We start from the raw sequence: 19,288 nt of genomic DNA on the forward strand, positions 1-19,288 counted from the left end.
TGCTTTCCTGAGGAGAAAGTGAATTTTATATGCTTTTATAATAAATAGCATATTTAAACACCCAGGAAATCACTGCAAGACATCCATCCTACATCGTTTCATTTATTCTAGAGTGTTTAATTAAAGCTCGGAAACTACATGCAATTTGTGTCTGAACACTGTCTAATGTCTGAGACTGGTTATTAGATATTAAATTGATGCATAATTCAGGCAATTAAGAAAGTAATCACACAAAGTAATGTAATGGAAGTTAATTATTACTGCATAAGCAAACAGTTCATCAATGCTAGTTAGGACTGTGACTGCATCCCTAATATGCTCACCAAGCACAGAAATTCCTCTCCCTCAGTGTTTTGATGTGCTGATTAAACATTGTAGAGGCCGATTAGAGAAGAAAAGAAGCAGGGCCCTCTCACCTCCGCTGTTCATGAGCGACAGGGTTCAGCGTGTTGTCGCAGCACGGAGGTGGGGGGTGGGGTGGGGGGCTTCCTGCCCGACGCCTCCTCAAGCACCAAAAATGACGAGGAGGTTTGTTTTGGTGCAGCCAAATCCATTCGACACTCATGTCACAGGTAGTGTGACTGACTGCCATGTCCACCTGCTGGTGCCACAACCACTACTATATTATTAAATACTCACACATCTATCTATCTATCTATCTATCTATCTATCTATCTATCTATCTATCTATCTATCTATCTATCTATCTATCTATCTATCTATCTATCTATCTATCTATCTGAATATTTCTGCCTCTGCTGTCTAGATTTTGCTTATTCTTTCAGAAATCTCTCTCACAGAAGTACACTCCTAAATTGGCGGTCTACCCCTTTGATTGACTAGACGATTAACAAAAAAATTAATTGTAAATTATTTTGTAATTGTTTAATTGCTCCAGTCATTTTTCAAGCAAAAATGGCAAACACTCTCTGATTTGATGTCTATCTATCTATCTATCTATCTATCTATCTATCTATCTATCTATCTATCTATCTATCTATCTATCTATCTATCTATCTATCTATCTATCTATCTATCTATGTGTCTGCCTTTCTGTCCTTCTGTCTTTATTTTTTGCTGCTTGCAAAATTTACAGTGTAACCTTGTGTACCTGTCGTTTTACTTGTTCAGAAAAAAGCTCAGTGACAACAGAGCGCTTTCCTGTGTGGGTTCAAAGACCCAAAATCACGTAAAACCAACAATTGGGCAGCCAGACACTCTCTCTCTCTCTCTTTTGAAGACATCCGATAAAACAAGACCTTCCAGCCTCGGGTTGTTTTCCTGAGTAAACATGCGTGTCACAGTTGACCTTTCCAGGGGTCAGGCTGCTTTTATATTGGCTGACATGTTTCCAACTTAATAGAACTGTTTAGCGGAGATCCCCTGGGCCCCTATATTTATTAAGCTGCAATGAGTTGCATCTGTCTGGTTGAATCAAGTGGACCAATCAGCTGAGGTCAGACACATAGTAACAGAGAAATATAGACATATAGTTATACATGAACACATGCTTGATATGGCTACACACACACACACACACACACACACACACACACACACACACACACACACACACACACACACACACACACGCACACATACAGATGAGGACGTGCACGTTTGCAGCGTGCACACACTCGCAGAAACTGTTCCAATTTACAACTAATTATATTAGCTTATTTCCTGCTCTTAGGTGATTATATTGTTCATTTTAGCTACTTGTAATATTAGTACATGTGTAGCATGCAGTAGTATATGTAGTAGTATAATGTATGTCAACATTTGTTAGAGGTAAAGCAGCATGTGGTCTGGTGTGACACTCTTTTGTCTTGTTTTCTAAGCAGTTTTCTGAGGTGTATTGATTTATCTTTGTTCAGCCTTTGTACAACATCCCATAATGCTGGTCATTTTCTTAGACTGATTTTAAGCCCCTGTCTGGTAATCAGGGATAATTGTCAATTATCACAAGGAACCATCAGATCAATTACTGCAAAATCAATGCAGCCACTTGGCTTGTGCTTGCCTCTTTTCTTGCAGCAGAACTACCACCTGGAGTGGTTAAAAAAGGCTTGTAAATCTAAAGATGTATATAAAACGTATAAAATGTTAAGTTTTTTAGGGTTGCTTTGTGTTGTTGGAGAATCATTGCAGGGTAGTGTTTTACTGTCATGTTTCTGAAATAGCGAGGCACCAGATGCACCTCTTGTTGCTGTTGTTTTATAACACCTAATGGAGACAAAACTATTGTTACCTCTTAAACTGAAGGCTGTGTATTATATCTTTTCCTTTTTATGAGCGAGCTGGAGAGAGCCTCTATTCCTGGTGGGTGAGATGACTTTTGTGATGAAAGTTAATGTCGGGGAGTCCTGATGTCCTTATTTTCCTCTCAGAGGCAGGATTCCACTTTCACCTCATGAAGGAAAGACGCCATCCGCTGAATGGCTTCCTCCGTGTATGGAAACAAATGTGCTGCTGTAATGGAATAGCCCGGTCAGCAGCCTAATGTATTATCTCCTCCTCAACGTATTTATTTACACTCAACTACTCCTCAAATTGTCTTGTCATCTTAATGGGTGAGGATTAATCTGTTGCCATGCAGGCTAAGGTGAACGAAAGAGATTGACTTTTTCCAAACTTTGTTTGTGGCCCCAAAGGGCAAGTTAATACTTTAAAGTTCATGCTTTGACATGCTGTGCAATTGTGTTTGTTTGTATCTGATTCAAATAAAAATTAAACCTCACTGAGTTGATCATAAATAGGCTATTTATGCATTCAGTTATAATTAACACATGATAAGAAGTCGCTGGCTTGCACTATATGGACTTTATACTTTGCCTTTTTCATTATTCCCATAGAGTGTCTTGTTCAAGGACATACCTTACGCTTCAGCACTGAGGAAGGACAAGCTATATCAAGACAAATGGTAAGGTCATCATTAAATCTATCGCAGTATCTGTAATGTTTAATACAGAGTATATTGTGTCTACATATTAGATATTGAATCCTTGTTTAAGACGGGTGCCAGAATCATGTTGTCCATTTCGATATATGTCAATTGTGCTATAATGATTTTCAGTGAATCTAGCAGAGATTGTCATTTACCCAGTGTCCAAACTGCTCATATTTCATTCCCACCTGAAAGAGACTGCCATTGAATATAATCACATACACACCTACTGCATCAGACCAAGAGAAAACAGAGTGTGCACTTTGTGCACAGCTATTTATATCAATAAGTCCCGTGCTGAGAGGCACAAAATGAGCGTTTAAGCTGCAGGGCCCAGAGAGCTCAGTAGCAGGTGGGCAGGCTGCTTCGAGGTGCCTGGGCTGAGGGGGTACTCGCTCTTTTACAGGTGTTGCCCATCTCGTGGTGCATCCACGGCTCTGGGAAGGTTTAGGTTTGGGAGGGAGTGGGACAGCTGGAGCAGCAGGCATTGGGGAGACAGAGAGAGAGCCTCCTCTCACTGTCGGGGCCTCCGCAGGTCAGTGCCTCTACCCAAAGGGACGGCGGAGCGAAACGCCATCAATTCACAAACAAAGGACCCACTTCACCCGCCACAAAGGAAACATATGTGATAGAGCTGACTCCCGAGCCGCAGCTCACTTTAACATGTCAGCTTCCCCTAATTAGCTTTGTTAACTCCCTCTGCTGTCTGCCCAACTGAGGCCCAGTCACATGTGGGCTTTGTGTTTACAAGGGCAAATGCTTGGGCTCGCTCCCAAAACAGACATTTTCCTTTAACTTGATATGCTTGTTTGTTTAATCATTCCTAAAATGAGAGTCATCCACACTTGGAAACCGTCCCGCAAACACTCCAATTATAGATGGATTCTATTGACACAGTATTGACATATTGATTTCTGTAGAGCAAACAACAAAAAACCTTGCAGCCCCTTTTTAAGGTTTTTTTTGCTGCAGAGCTTTACATGGCCTTTTATCCATTGTGTGTGTGTGTTTTAGATGAAAACAGCTGCCCCTCAATCTTTATCGGGATGTTTTGGAGTCATTACTGGCCAGCCTTCAGACTGTGATCTGCCATGCGTTACATGTTGCAGTCCACACTGAGCCTCATGTGACCCCTGCTGCTTACCCACTGGCAGTGCAATTTAACCAGGCTGATGACATGCAGCATGACATCCCTCAGAGAAGCGTCCCGCTCACAGCCTTATTGGGGGGTTTCGGTCAGAGGGGATGTATGAACTGCAGGATCCCTCACTGACCTCTCTGGAGCATAAATCAAATTGGTCTGTGATGCAGGGGTGGGGTGTGTTTGCTTTGTGTAATTTTTCCTTAAATTAAAGTCATGCGTAACTGATTTTCTTCTTTGGAGGTAGGAAGAAACTAAACCAGAAACTTCCCCAACTTAGTGAAATGAAGGCAGCATCCTGTATACATACAGTAGATCGTGCTGTGAATGAATCTCATTATCATAAGTCAACCTCAGTTAGAATTCAGCTATAACTAGATGTCTCTGGACCGAACACTAGGTGGGTCTGACAACTGACACGGCTGAAATATTTATAGCCTTGATGTTTACGATTTGCTCCACTCTGTTTACCTCCCAACAGTGGTGGTAGATTTTTTTTTTTTTTTTTTTTTGAGGATTTGATGAAAAGTAGCACGCAGCGGGTCCTGATTTATTCGTACATACTTTCATGTATGCTGCAGTACAGTGTGTGGATTCCATTGGTCTTGTGTTTAACTAAGCCATGTGAAATTCAGCCTCTGGCCCTGCTGGCTGCCAGACAGTCCAGCACTTGAGAAGCACCCGGCCCAGAGCTGTGTGACTACTGCTGACTGAGTGTCATGATCCCAAGATCTCTGCTTTCTCTTTGACAGGAGGGTTTGAAATTCCTGGGTTAAAAGTTCTCTGAGATTATATCTCAGAAGACTTTTGTGATGATGGTTCATGACAGGTATTGCTTTCAAGTGGGTGAAGGAATTCTACTGAATGTCTTTCCTGCAGAGAACTTCAAAGAATTGCACCAATGACACATACGAATAAGGAGAATTAACATCCTCAGATAGTTGCTCATTAGTTATTTTTTATTTCTGCACCCTCCGATTGGATTTGTTGATTGATTCAAATGGAGGTTTATTTTTGCTTTAACTGTTTCCAGACTATACTCGATAAAATCTACAGTCACATTACAGTATCAATAAATGTCAGGATGTTAAAGATGTATTTCATTTCTCTGAAATAATGATTGTCCTGTTCTTAAGGGATGACTCACTAAGTCAGTTTTCATCCATGTGCATCCAGGAGTAGAGGATATTACAATGACCTTATTGACCAAGACTATCTCATGCCATTTGTATTGGTGGCTTCTTAATATAGATGCAGGTATATACGTACGTGAATATGTATTTGTTCACATAGTACAGCGAGGAGCCATATGACATGCACACGGCAGCCCAGTGTCAATTAAAAATAAATATTTATATTTTCTTCTAAATGACAGATTATCTTAAGGTGATTTCGAGCTTCTGCAGTCCACCTATTTTTTAAAGAGTAAGAATATTTACTAAGCAAATGTGTTTCAAAATATGGCATTATTCCCTGATAGCTGAAGCATACTTACTTTGACATGCCTCAGCAACTCAATGTATTCTACACACTCACTGCCAGCCATGACAGCAGACTCCTTTTTGTTCTTTTTCTCCTCTTTCCTGAACACTTAGAATAAAAATCACAAGTACTGTTGTGGAGAAATACCAAGGTAACAGTCTGGAGATGTCTGGCCAAAAGGGATTTGTCCCTCTAGGTACAAGGTAGGGAACGGTATGCCCTGCTATTTTGCATTTCTGAATTGCTTAGCTGCCCAAGCATGCGTTATGTGGGCCAGGCTCTTGAAGTGTGTCATAGCATCATATGACCGCTGTACGGGAGGCTTGCTGTTGGACTTTACCCAACAAATATGGATTATGTTAAAATGGGCTGTGAATTGACGAGGATATGCTAATATGTCCCAGATGGCTATGTGAGAAGCGGACGGTGGGGACATGCAGACAGTATATGGCAGAGGCAGTGTTTGGCAGGTCCATCATTCCGTCATTAAAGGCCACATTATTACTTACAACAAGGCTTGCATGACAATTGCTGGAAAAAATGCAGTCCCTCTGAGGGTAGCCTGTTGTGTCCTTCAGTTTCTCTTTGCTTTTCCTTTTTTTTTTTGGTTTTCTTCCTCCTTGCAAATCTGCTCTCAGCTGCTGATACCGTACATCTCAGTGCTGTGTAAGGGGGTTTGTGCTTACCTTGTTCAAACATCAATAAGACAGGCTATTACTAGCTGAGGCCATTCATTAATATAATGAGAGGGTTTTGCTTTAATTGATAACCGATCGGTGTTGATGAGACATTATGCGCTTGTGGATACAATAGTTTGCTGCATTTTTCCTGAGTTGAACTGAAGCACCTGCATATTTGTTTTAGAGAGGCAGGACTCCTCTGGAGCTATTATTCTGTTGTACCACTGGGCTACCAATGAGCTGTCCCCTCTGCATTATTATTGAACTAAGGTATTAGGTTTTCAGCTGCACAAGCAGAAAGATAATGGTGGCTTATGTGTAAGTGTGCATTTGGGACAGCCTTTGTCCTTTTGATATAAACAGCCATATATATAAATGACAGGATTAAAGACGAAAGCTAAATGATGTGAACTGTGTTTCACCTTGAGTGCTAAAAGTGTTGGAAATTACCTTTTTTAATATGCTGAAATGGCAGACATTATTTTAAAACTTCTTTGTTGAGCTGGAATGATTAGTAAGGTAATCGATTCGTTGACTGACAGAAAATTAACTGTCAACAACTTTCATGATTGATTGATTAATTATTTAAACCATTTTGTATACATTCAAGCTTCTCAAATTTGAGTGTTTACTGGTTTTCTTAGTCTTCTATGATGGTAAACTGAATGTCTTGTCTGAATTTTTGATGGTTGGTCAGAGAAAATATTTTAAGACCCCTGAAAATTGAGATTTTTCACTATTTTCTGGCATTCTGTTGTCTAACTTATTATTGTGAAATAATCAGCAGATTCACTGATAATGAAAATAATGGTTTGTTGCAACTCTACTCTTTGTATTGTTAAAATATAGCAAGACTTCTTCATTGAGCTAAGGACTGTGTAGAGATGTACTTTGGCACGGAACAAATGACTACTGACACCATATCCAAGCACATCAAGGATTATCATCACAAAAATGACAGAATTAAAGATGTCAAGATTGGCTTTGAACCTGTCTCTGGAGACGTAGCTGGGTGGGTACAGAATGAGGGGGTGGGGAGGGGTGTTAACATTTGTTATAGATTTCTACACTCTGTATTTGCTGGGGGCATTGTTAGCACACACCGCCTCCAGCCCAGGACTTAGGCAGGCCCCCAGCAGATGCAGACAGCCCTGTACACACACACACACACACACACACACACACACACACACACACACACACACACACAGAGTCATGCTCCCTTACTACTACCACCCCACCCCTGGAAGAGGAAGAATAGATGCCCTGGGGCAATTCAGCTAGTGTGGATCAGTTCAGATGAGGCACATTAAGTGGCTAGTGATAAATTTGGCATGACAATTGCAAACACCATCGCTTTTGTCTGTAATTAATTCCAGTGGTGCCTGAGGCCTTCCCCGTGTTGCTACTGGTGTGGGCCAGCAGTGCTCTCCTAACGAGGGCACATTACAGCCAGGATTATAGCCCAGATAAAGGTGCTCTTAGAGGGAGGTTAGTGAGATGTATTTGTGTGGTGTTGAGGAAGGCGAAGATCTGGAACCAATTTTTAAAATGCCTGATGCAGGGAAGGACGCAGTAAGACCAAACTTGAGTGGATGTGGTATTTAATTTAACTGTTTAGATTACTTACTATGAAGTTCACACACAAGTCCTCAGTATGTTAAAAGCTATCTGGCAATAATTATGTTCACTTCCACTATGCATAATAATAAGAGGTAAACAAATAGAGTAATTTAAAACCTTGCTAGACACAGAGTGTATGAATGAAGTGCAGACCAGCAGTCAAAGTTTCACAGTACTGGTTTTGGAATTTAGTACCAGGGTACATCTGAGATGATGAATTGGCACAGAGGAGTGGAAATTATGAGCCCAAAGATTGCACCTTTAATATTTGGTCCAATGGGTCCTACAACTTAGTTATCCTCATTCACTGGTAATGTGGAGGCATTAATTAACGGCTTGTACTTCTGAGTAGTTTTATTACGGCTAATGTCCCTCATTAAGTGAAATATAGTTACTCAAGGACATAAAAGAATCCCTCAGCAGCATCATTAATCTTGATTTCACTTGTGAGAGTACTTGGGTATCTTCTGCAACTTGCTCTGCAATGTGGTATCTCTGGCTTGGGGCAGTCTTGTGTGTTCACCACCTCCTCTGTAGTCTCCAGCAGGGGGAAGCTGAACACACCACCAATCTGTGTCATTACTCTGTCATTGCATCAAATCACATGATTAGCTTCATGGGGCAGTGGAGGAGGCCTGCTTGGTGTGGATGGCTGTTGCAGTCCCTGGGTAATGGTCCACTGGCACTGTGATGGAGGGTTGTGTGCTGTCCTCCATGCAGGGCCAAGGATGCACCATCATTCAGCCTGCCGGAGATGGCCTTAGGGTGAATCGTGTTCTTTACTGCTCAGCCTTTTCACTTATGTTAGAGGGTAGCGCTGCAGTTTCCTTTGAGAAAATATTGCTTATAGGTAATGCTTTCCTTTCGTGGACATGCTATCATAAACATGGGAAGTGAGTCGTTTGGAAATAGGCTGTACTGTGGACCATTTGCCTTACACTTGGAGCTTGGCTCAGTCACAGATGTGTGTGTGTGGAAAGACAGGGGTCTTTACAGTGGATGTTAAAAAAAATTACCAAACCATTAAATGGGATAAGGAGTAGCCCATGCAGGAGTACCTAACAGGGCCGGGTGCCTCTGTGGAAGGCCAATCCGACAGTTTGTCGATGCAGCCTTTTATAATGCAAAGGCTTATAATTATCTCACGCTCGCTCATTTCACACTGACATATCGCTTTCCTAAATGTCAGTAGTAACAGCCAGTGTACTTCTCTTCCCCCAGCTCAGGAGAGCCCTCTCTGCACCCTGCACACAGCTATGATGATGGCAGTGCTTTAGCCCTGAACGTGTAGCCCCCCGCCGGGGAATAGCGGTTCAGGCATCACCGATCGTTGACCTGGCTATTGTTGTTTGTGATACTTACTGGTAAACTTTTGCAATCAATACAACATCAGCCAGCAGAGCCCCTGGGAATGAAAACCTGAAACAGCGCACTTAATCTTGGAGCCGGCCCCTGCTCCCTGCTCTGCCGCTAAACTAGGTAGTTGGCCTACTTGATGCGGCATTATTGCCGCAGAGGTCAGATGTGAGCTGTCTTGCACAGCGCCTGATGAATGGCTGTTTTTGATAAAGCGCCTCTCCCATCCAACAAGAGACATTTAATAATGATGGACCATAACTGCACACAAAAAAATCCTTGTAGAAGAAAGAAAAAAAAAATCCCTCCTGCCTGCCTTTCCCCATCTCAGACAGTGAGCAGCTAGCCATACTCAGCGCACTTGTGGGCTTTCATACAGAGGGACCAAAGCAATGTGGAGTCAATGCTCAATTGAATTTGTACAGACGCGTATGCACAGGTGGCCAACAGTTACATTTAATGTCTTTATTATTTTTGTATTTATTTAGTGGTTTAATCTATTAAAAGAAAAGTTCTAATTATAGTAAAGTACAGCATATAGTAAAACAGTAAACGATGAACTATACTAATTGTTAAACTACACTTTAACTCAGTATTTTGACAATGTTTTAGTGCCCAAATATCCTTTAGTCCCTGACATGGAAAATGTGGGTGTGCTGTGCCACAGCACAGCATAGGCCTATACACTGTCTTATGTTGGAAAGTATCCAGAAAGGTAACAGTGTTAAGTGATAGCATTATGTCCACAGTAATGCAATTTAGCATCCATCCTGACTGCAAAACCCTCCCCTCAACACCCATCTCTGGAGGCGCCCATAAGATAATTGAATGTCTTTTAAACTGCGGATGATCATTTAACTAGCTCAGTGGTCAAGGCAGCAGCCAGCAATTTTGCAATCTTCCTTTGTGATGAGCAATCAAATCAGCGTGTGTTTAGTTTAAGTGGCTCTAAATAAAATGCACACCTTTTAAATGAGTATAGTTATGAAAGTATACGGTGAAATTAAATGCCATTCTCCAGAAAACAAAGCCCAAAGCACGGTGACAGTTTTGACAAAGACAATGGCTTTAGTGACAGGAATAACAAATTAATTGGAACCATAACACATTCTCTCTAAAGGTGAGGTAAACACACCTGACTGTATATTTTTCACCATCAGTTAAATCTCAATTGGATCTAAAAATAAACCCCAAGACATTGAACAGTTTAATGGATTTTGACGTCTCTGCATTATGCTGTCACTCCAGTATAAATGAATCATAACTTTGCTCTGCACCAAGGAATTACCATGCATTTTGAGAAAATGCATTGTGCGCCAAGCTGTGAATTATGATGCGAGATCAAAATAAATGTGTAATGACTTTGGAGATGCCCAGAATAATTTATTGGGTGGAGATAGTTCCATATTGAAAAGAGAGCCTAAGTGGGATACAGGAGCTCTGTGCACTGACGCTGCCCTGAATGCGTTTGAATTCTGAAATGTCAGCATTAGATAGGCAAAGAATCCAGCCTGTTTACTGAAGCTTGGTAAATGAGGGCTTCATTTGGGATGCAGCAGTATTCAATTATATGGTTATTTATTGATCAGAAACAATATATGTCTGTCTGCAGCATGTAAAGATGAATTCAGCGGATAAAAAGAAAGTGTCAGGGAAATTGGCCGATGAAGGATTGCATTTGATCTGGGTGGGAATTCAAGAATGGAGACAGAATACCCCTGTGTTAAGAAATGGGCCAGAAGTGTATTTGCAATTAAAGTTTTCCACAAAGAACTGTCAAGAGGGATTTAGAATGAGAAGAGAAAAAAAAAGCATAACAATAGCGAAATGAACCAGTGGGAAAAAATACGTTTGCCAGATAAGTTGGAAAAAAAAAAACCACAAGGCAAAAAACCCAAAACTCTACCTATTTACTGTAAGCCATGTTTGTCCTGTTAAGACCACAAGTGATAATTAACAGCAGAAAAATGATGATCTAACAGAAGGAAAATGTTTTCTCAAGTTGAATATGGGTTAAATATATATATGTGTGTATACATATATATATGTATCTATAGACACACATATACATACGTACTTATACATATTTTATTTATTTATGTATTAAATGTGAGATTAGTTTTTTTGCTAACCATACTTCAGCTTGTTAGCTAATAACCAAAAACCTCCTGTCAGTGTGCTCCACAGGCTCAGGTTGGCCAACATTTGACCAAACAACAATCGACAGAAAATGAGTTGATAAGTATTTCATAATCAAATAAATGTCATTCTCTCTTTCAGATTTTCTGCTTTCATTGTATACTGAATATCTTTGGGTTTTGGACATTGGACAAGCAATTTAAAGATGTCCTCTTTGGTTCGACGGAATTGTGACAGATATTTTTCGCTCATTTTACAGATCAAGTGATTCTTCATTTAATGAAGAAAATAATAAAAGTTAAAAAATCATTTGTTAGTCGCAGCCCTATGTTTGACCCACTGAGTGCCACACTTTGAGAAATAGCAACAATGATAACAGCAAGACCAAAAATAACCTAACGTCTTCAGCCTGTGGTGGTCATCTTCGACTCTCTCCGGCTGTCCCAGAGCCTTTTGAAGAAGAAAGTGTGAAACTTTACGTCTTCTGCCCCTCTGTTTGCTCATTTACAGGGCTCAGCTGAAGTGTGCTGGGGTGTGTGATGCACCAGCGCACTCACTTTACATCCCCACTGTAAACACTGTCTATTATATTATTCACAACACTGTCCTCCAGAGAGATGGATCCCGGTGAGGCCCCTCTGAATATGGAACACCAGCTATTGTGCTTACCTGCTGCCCCATATCAGCGTGGCCCACAGTGGCCCTTAGATGGTTCTCGTTCAGATCTCTTTAGCTGGGCTGGAGGGTAATCCCTGGGCAGCCGGGGCTTCTCTGTTGTCTCCTGGTTGTTTTCTGTGTAGTTCATAAATTATAGATGGGCCATGTCGAGGGCCATCATGCTGCCTGATCCCTGTCTGTGCTGACAGCTGTATGATGCGCACTGAGTGCAGCAGATTGGGAGCTCAGAGTTTCATCAATAAATATCACTCTGACCCTCACACTTGGCCTCGTGTCAGCGGTCAAGGTAATGGCTTTTTATTATCGTGAAGGGCAGCCCAGCGTGGGGTAGTCTTAAGGTTGCTCGTCCATCTCAGGTCTGGAGACACAAAGACAGACAGAGAGGGAGAGAAAGAGAGAGAGCGAGGAGAAGAGTAGCTGGCCTAAAGTTTAAATGGACTGGGATGTTATTATGTGAAGCCCGAGGATGAGTGTGGATGTGTTGTGTGTTTGACAGTGAACAGCAGGGAGCTTTTGTGTGGTGCTCCAGAGGAAGTAGTGATTTTCATGGACACATTATTGGATTAAATTAACCTTATTAACCAGCTGTGATGAATTCTATTGAGCTTACTGCTTCACAGAGATCTCCAAAGAAATTGTCTGAGCGTGTGAAAGTGTGTGGCTGTTATTTCTGTGCGTTTGTGTTTGATTGTGGAGCTTATCTGTCTGTGTCTGTATGTGTGTGTGCGTTAGCTGATGGTTAGCTCTAACTGCGGCTCACAGATGACAGGGCTTGAAATGCCATGATTGTGTACTGAAAGCTCAGGCAGCTGTACACGCTGCATGATGTCTTCAGAATACAGGTTTTTAGACAAAACAATATAGAACAGAACAGCATTTTGTCTAAAGTTCATTCATCAAAAAGCTGCATATTTTGAAAAGGGTAAAAGCCCCACACAACCCTGTCAGGGAAGCGCAAAGGCTAGATACTATAGATTACTTTAATCCCCTGCCAGATATAAAAAGGATAATTACATATTTGTGGTGGAGGCTGTGTGGTGAAAAAATCAATACAGCCTTTTTTTTGTATGACACTTCATTAGTGTGAAAAAATCTTGGAGCTGAGAAGAACTGCACTGCAATTAAATGGTTCTGCTACCTTAGACTTTGTAATGGCTCTATATTATTATCCAGTTTATTTGAAATAGTGGTTGCACTTGTGGAGTAATTGGAAACCATTGATTATGTACTTTTATGTCTACACTCTTGCACATCATTATGGAGAGAAGCAATAGTTAGTTAGCCTCTCTAATGAAGCACTAATTGCACTAAGTAGGTTAAGATGTTAGTCAAACTGCACTCAACTGAAATGACAGCACAAAGACTTTCAATTAATCTGCTACACTGACTAGCAGATGTTGTTTTGGACTGCATATCTTGCAGATTTTATTTGCTTTGTGTCTGATACTGTTGCGTAAATAGAAATTCTGTTTGTATCAGTCCATCGGCAGCAGATGAAATTGATTGGAAAGAGGGGAAATAAGAGGCGGCGGCAGGTTGGGGGGGGGGGGGATCTTAGGTGATGGAATATAAAGTGGCCGCTTTGCTGCTGCTGTTTTCAAAAGAAGGACCATTTGTAATGGAGGTTCCCTCCTGATAATGTCAGCGGTGTAACACTGGCTGGTAATTGTACAGGGATGTCTGTTAACTCATACCACTGTGTTAACATTTATTTAAGGATGTGAGGACCTTGCACTTAGTTTAGCCCCTGACATAGCTCCAGTGTGTCCAGTTGTAATGAATATAACACAGTGAGAAAACTGAGATAATGAAATTTGAGTCATTTCTATCAGAGAGTAAAGCAGAGAGTCATTTGATAGTGAGAAAGAATGGAGGGATGACACACAACATAGGCCACGAGCCAGACCTGAAACCACAGCATCACAAAGCACATGGGGATGTCCCCTAATAGATCACAGAGCCATGCAAATGTTTTTTTTTATAATATCACTATTATCATCTTTAACCTCCAGTATTTCACGCCACTTCTGTGGTGGCCATGCACAATATATTGTATCTATAACCACTGACTAATTATTCATACAATTACAACTTGCTGCTTGAGTTTCCAATGAAATGCACGTTAATTTGTGTACAAATGAATCTTCCCATTTATAATAATTTATATAAGATTCTGCACCTAACTTCAAATGAAAGCTGTGAAATTCAGGAAATGCATTAACATGGCATCTTACTAAATATCACTTATAGAAATTACAGTGTGTATTCCTATTGATTTCTTTCAGAAAATGCCCAATTATTTTTCAGGAACGTATCGAAAACTAAATGCGGCATCCATTCAGCTCAGTGCAGAATTCATTGTCTGCAAAAATGTGATGGATTGTCCATTTGTGCAAATGAATTACCCTGTCTGGATATTAGTGTAGCACATTACCCACTGAGGTCATTATTGGAGGTGCAGGCTGCCACCGTCTCTCTGCAGAGCTGATGCTTTTGGTGCGGGGGGCCACATGGACTGGCCGAACACTGTCCCCCATCATGGTCCTCTGTGGAGAGAGTGATGCTGACAGTACACTCCTGGCAATCAGTCAGCTCGCCACCCACCACTATGCGCTATCCGAGATGTGGAGAGCAGGGTCTGTGCTGGTTACAGCTTAAACCCAGCAGCAGCAGGAGGACTTGCCGCCTTTGATCTTTTTTCTTTCAAAGGGCTCAAATGCTCACGCTTTTGTACGCTTGAGAGACACTTCAACCTTCACTACCCAGGAAGAAAAAAAAATACAAAAGTGCTGTCCGCTTGTTACAGATATAGAACAATTCAAATTAAAAGGCGATGTCTAAATGGAATTAAATCTCACAATATTGTTGATTGGTTTAATAAAAGCCATCTGTTGAGCATGTTGAGCAGGGTAAGTTGGTGTAAACTGGAGTATTAAATGTGGGGTGGAGACCTCTATCAGGACCTCTTATTAACAGAAGCATGCTCTTGGTGGGATCTTAAGAAATCTCTTGGCTTTATATGGCTGTCTGGGGAGAGGGTCAGACCCTGTAAGCTGTCATTGCACATGAAAGGATTAATGTCATCTTATAAGAAGGGGGGAAAAGCCGTCTTATAGTTATTTATTCTGTTTCATTCACATTCTGCTGGCTCTGTAAAAGAAAAAGGCTAATGTCTGGTCTAATTTGTAGCCCTTTAAATTCCAGACAGAGATTCTTTACATATCTCTGGAGCTCATGGCTCCTCTTGGCGCAGCCCCTCTCCTCCTCTCCTTCTGGGATTCCTCTTAAACCCGACCAATTTACTATCTGAAGCAAAGTGAAGATTTACATGAGTTTGTACTTGAATGGCTCCAACTCTAGCTTCATGCACTAAACACTCCCACTGTAATTACCATTCGTGGATCCTGCTCTCTGATACCTCTCTCTCTTCTGTACCTAGGCCAATTGAAGGGGAGAGAAAAGGAAAATACTTATTCCCCAATGCTGATTCTTAGTGCTCCTTGTTCAGGATCTGTAATTGGATCTGTGTTTTCGACTCCCTGCTAATAAGCAGCTTACTTTGGCTCCCTCTAGACTTGACCCACCACATTTTTGTTTTATGAATTTTACAAGGGGATTTTAATAGATGCTTTAGGCTATGCAAAACATAGGCTGAAGGGGAGGCATAATGTGGGAGCCTTGACACAGAGTACGCCTGAGTGGCTGCTTATCATTGCGGACAGGTCTCATAACTTTCATTAAGATTGATGTAGGACAAAAGGGAATGCGTGAGAGGAGGGACATGAGAGAATATTAACCTGTGCTCCTGTAACTAACTATAATTGTTTTGCATTCAGTCTTTCCTCAGGCAGCCGCCCTCATTATCTTTACCCGTACATGACGGTGCAGCTGATTTTAGTAGCCGGACTTGTTAGAGGAGATTGGAGGTCAGGGCAAACTGTAATCTGCCTTTGGTTATTTTTATGGTAGAATCCGACAGCCAGGGGCTGAAGTGGTGTATCAGTGTATTTTACAAACATAACACCTCATTTCCTTTCATTTTACATCCGTGTAATTGTTTCTGAAGTTGGCTGCTCGGGGCTGTTGGACGTTGGAGCAGGTTAAGGATCTGTTATTTTAATGTCGAGATTGTTTTCTGTACGTCTTAACATGAAGTTTTTTTTGTTATTTTGTGAACGCTTGCTCAGCTTGATCGAATGAAATGCTACTGAAGAAAAAAAATAATCTGCCTTTCGTGGCTGTCTTTTAACTGGAAATCTGAGCAGACCGTGGGATGTGGATTCTCAGGTCCGTATTCTTCACCCCTCTCTCATGTAGAATCTGCATTTAGTCCGGTGCTCATTTAAAAATGTCACCCACGCGGGGTCACTGAAATGAGAGAGATGAAAAATGTAAAGACAAGTGCTGACCCGTAGCCTGCCCACAGTTTCTTCAATCATTAAAATACTCCCAGAAACCATGGACGATTCCATAATTCATTATAGGTTATAGTATCTAAGTGATTTTTCCTATCATGCCTGTCTACATCTCCACATTAAGCTGGTTCATTTGTCTTAAAAAGAAAAAGAAATTAAAGAACATTTCCAACATTTCTCCAGATGAATGAGACAGGTACAGTCATAGAGGTGAATATTCAGTGAAGATGGAGCTTTACTCAAAGGTACTAACTAAGACACTCTGTTGGGTATAGGAACACTAATGACCAACACAATCACCTATCTTGACATGAATACCAAAGATAACAAGGAGAGGTGGGAATAGGTGTAATGCTCTCTCTTTCATCCGCTCTCTTCGCTTCCTTCTCCCTCTATGGGAATCTACCAAGCGCGCTTTACTTCATCACAAAGCTAACGTGGCATAGAACTTTTAAAACCCGCCTCGGCTTTTGTATCTTTCTCAGCCCCTCTCCTTCCTCTCTCTCTCTCCATCGCTCTCCTCTCTCTCTTCTGGTTGGTAATTCTCCCATCTGGAGGATGTTTGAGAGAAACAAAGAAACAATAAGAGGAAGTTGGGAGAGGGGGTGTCAGGCTGTCAGTAATCTGACAGCTATGGTAACTACCCTCTAATCCAGACGGCTCCAGCCACGCTCCGGCCTGACACCCGCGCCTCTGACTGACAGCTGAAGACCGGGCACATTCCACAGGCAGAAGTGACATCCAGTCTATTAAGGCAGACAAGCACAAAGCAGAGATTTGCCCTGACTGCCTGGTACTGAAGCCTACTATGGGGGGTGATTGGAGAGGTCCTGGAGAAGGTGTCAGACTCAAGCTCAGATGATAACCATATTGTAATGATGCTGCTGGACAATGAAGTGCCATGATTGCCCATGCTGACAGCGGAAGTTTATGTCTGGATATCCCCCCCCCCCATCCCCACCCCCATGCATTCACAGGCAGCTCACAACACACACAGTCTCCAGGTCCCAACTGCCAGTCAAAAGCCTGGCCGCAAACGGGTGCACTTCTTATTCCAGCACAAGAGTGCACCAAACAGTGATCTCTAATGGACTGACCCGAGGCATGCTGTGCTGACAGGGAGAGCAGTATAATTGTTGTTTATCTTCTTCCTCTTTAGATATCTCTCTGAGCATAAAGAGACTTCTCAGTGTTCATTTGTTGCTACAGAATAGCCCAGAATCTCTACTTAGTTTCTTTATCAGCAAAACATTCCAGGAGAAAGCTATACATGATTGCTTTTGGAGGCGTTTGCGATGGCAGAAAAGTATGTAATTGGTTTCACTTAAGGTTAATTATTTGCACTGGCAGGTCGCATTGTTGTAAGCCGTTCATTAGAATACACATCCAACACACGGAGCAAATGAGATGAGCTGGCTGTGCTTTATTTTAGGTTTCGCTTTCAAAGAGCCCCAAAACCAAGCCAAACCTTAATGATACCCTCAGCAGCCTATATAATGGAACAAGTTTACATAAATTAGACCACAGATTTGCAGTGGCATCAGACAGGCCTGACTGTTTGTATTTGAATACTTTGGCTAATTAGAAGTGCTAAAAAACTGGACTCAAAATACACGCTCTGCTTTGAATTCAGTCCTGAATCTGTTATTGCATACATAAAACATTTTCCCCTCGCTTTCCTGTCTCAAATGCGTTTGGTTTCCAACTTTATTTTTGTATGAAGCCTGATGATTTAAGACATAGATGATTTGATTTCCTCTGCTCGTGCTGTCGTTTGCAATGCCAATGCATGGCAGGAGATTTAAAAAGGGAAAAGATGAGCTAGAAGAGGGATTTTCCTGTGAATGCTTCAAGTGCGACGTAAATCCCTCAAACAGCCATACCCTTACATTTCTACAATAGAAATTATATTAAGTGTGTAAAAGACACACTCCGTATCCTCTCACCCTTAGCACAACATTCAAATAAGTCAGAGAGATTCTGGTTCCAGGCGAGTTCACCAAAGGTGGCATTTCCCGTCTCCTTTCCAGCCAAAGTCTGCTCGTCTTCCATCTTACTTAGCTCGTCTTGATGGAGACTCAGGGTGCATGCCTTGCTAAGTGACAGGGAGTTAAGTATACATTCACACCATCCTGGGCCGCTAGTTAAGTTGACAGAGAGGTTCTGCAACCAGTCGGTCAACATGAAGCTCATTCACACTCCAATCAGACCCATGATAGAGAAAAGGGCTCTTCCAGGATCTCGTTTACAATTTTGTATTAAAGTGTTTATTTTTTTTGCCCTCGTGTTTTCTCACACAGCAGATAAGTGATCAGCACAAAGATCAATTGACTTCACCATATTTATGCATCTTGCCGTGACGGTAATTTCCCTCAGCTATAAGCTCTTAATTTTAAACATAAAGAATCAACATGAGGGAACAAAGTAATAATGGTAGCTTGTTTTTCTTGCTCATTTTCTTCTCTCTTTGCTCTTTGTACACGCAGGCCAACATCGCCATAATGAGAAAGATAATTGAGGATAGTTTTTATTCAATAGCTAGTTAATTGGTTGCCACCGGCGTCCCAGGAAAGGTTAAATTTATGGTTGCATGTCACCAATTACGATCCCAGCTGGCTTTGTTCATCTGGAAATATTTATGGCAAAAGTCAATGTTTTGGGCGACAAATGACAGGTTGGATGTGAACACACTGCACAACCCTGAGCCGCATGTTGCATTCTCTCACAGCGCCTTGCAGTCTTGGCTGTGCATAATCTTTCACTTTTGAGCGCAGAATCGATGTGTGCATAATCAAATTCCTATTGACAGCACTCATATCCTTCTCCC

This window comes from Chaetodon trifascialis, chromosome 12 (assembly GCF_039877785.1).
Source record: "Chaetodon trifascialis isolate fChaTrf1 chromosome 12, fChaTrf1.hap1, whole genome shotgun sequence".
Taxonomy (NCBI): domain Eukaryota; kingdom Metazoa; phylum Chordata; class Actinopteri; order Chaetodontiformes; family Chaetodontidae; genus Chaetodon; species Chaetodon trifascialis.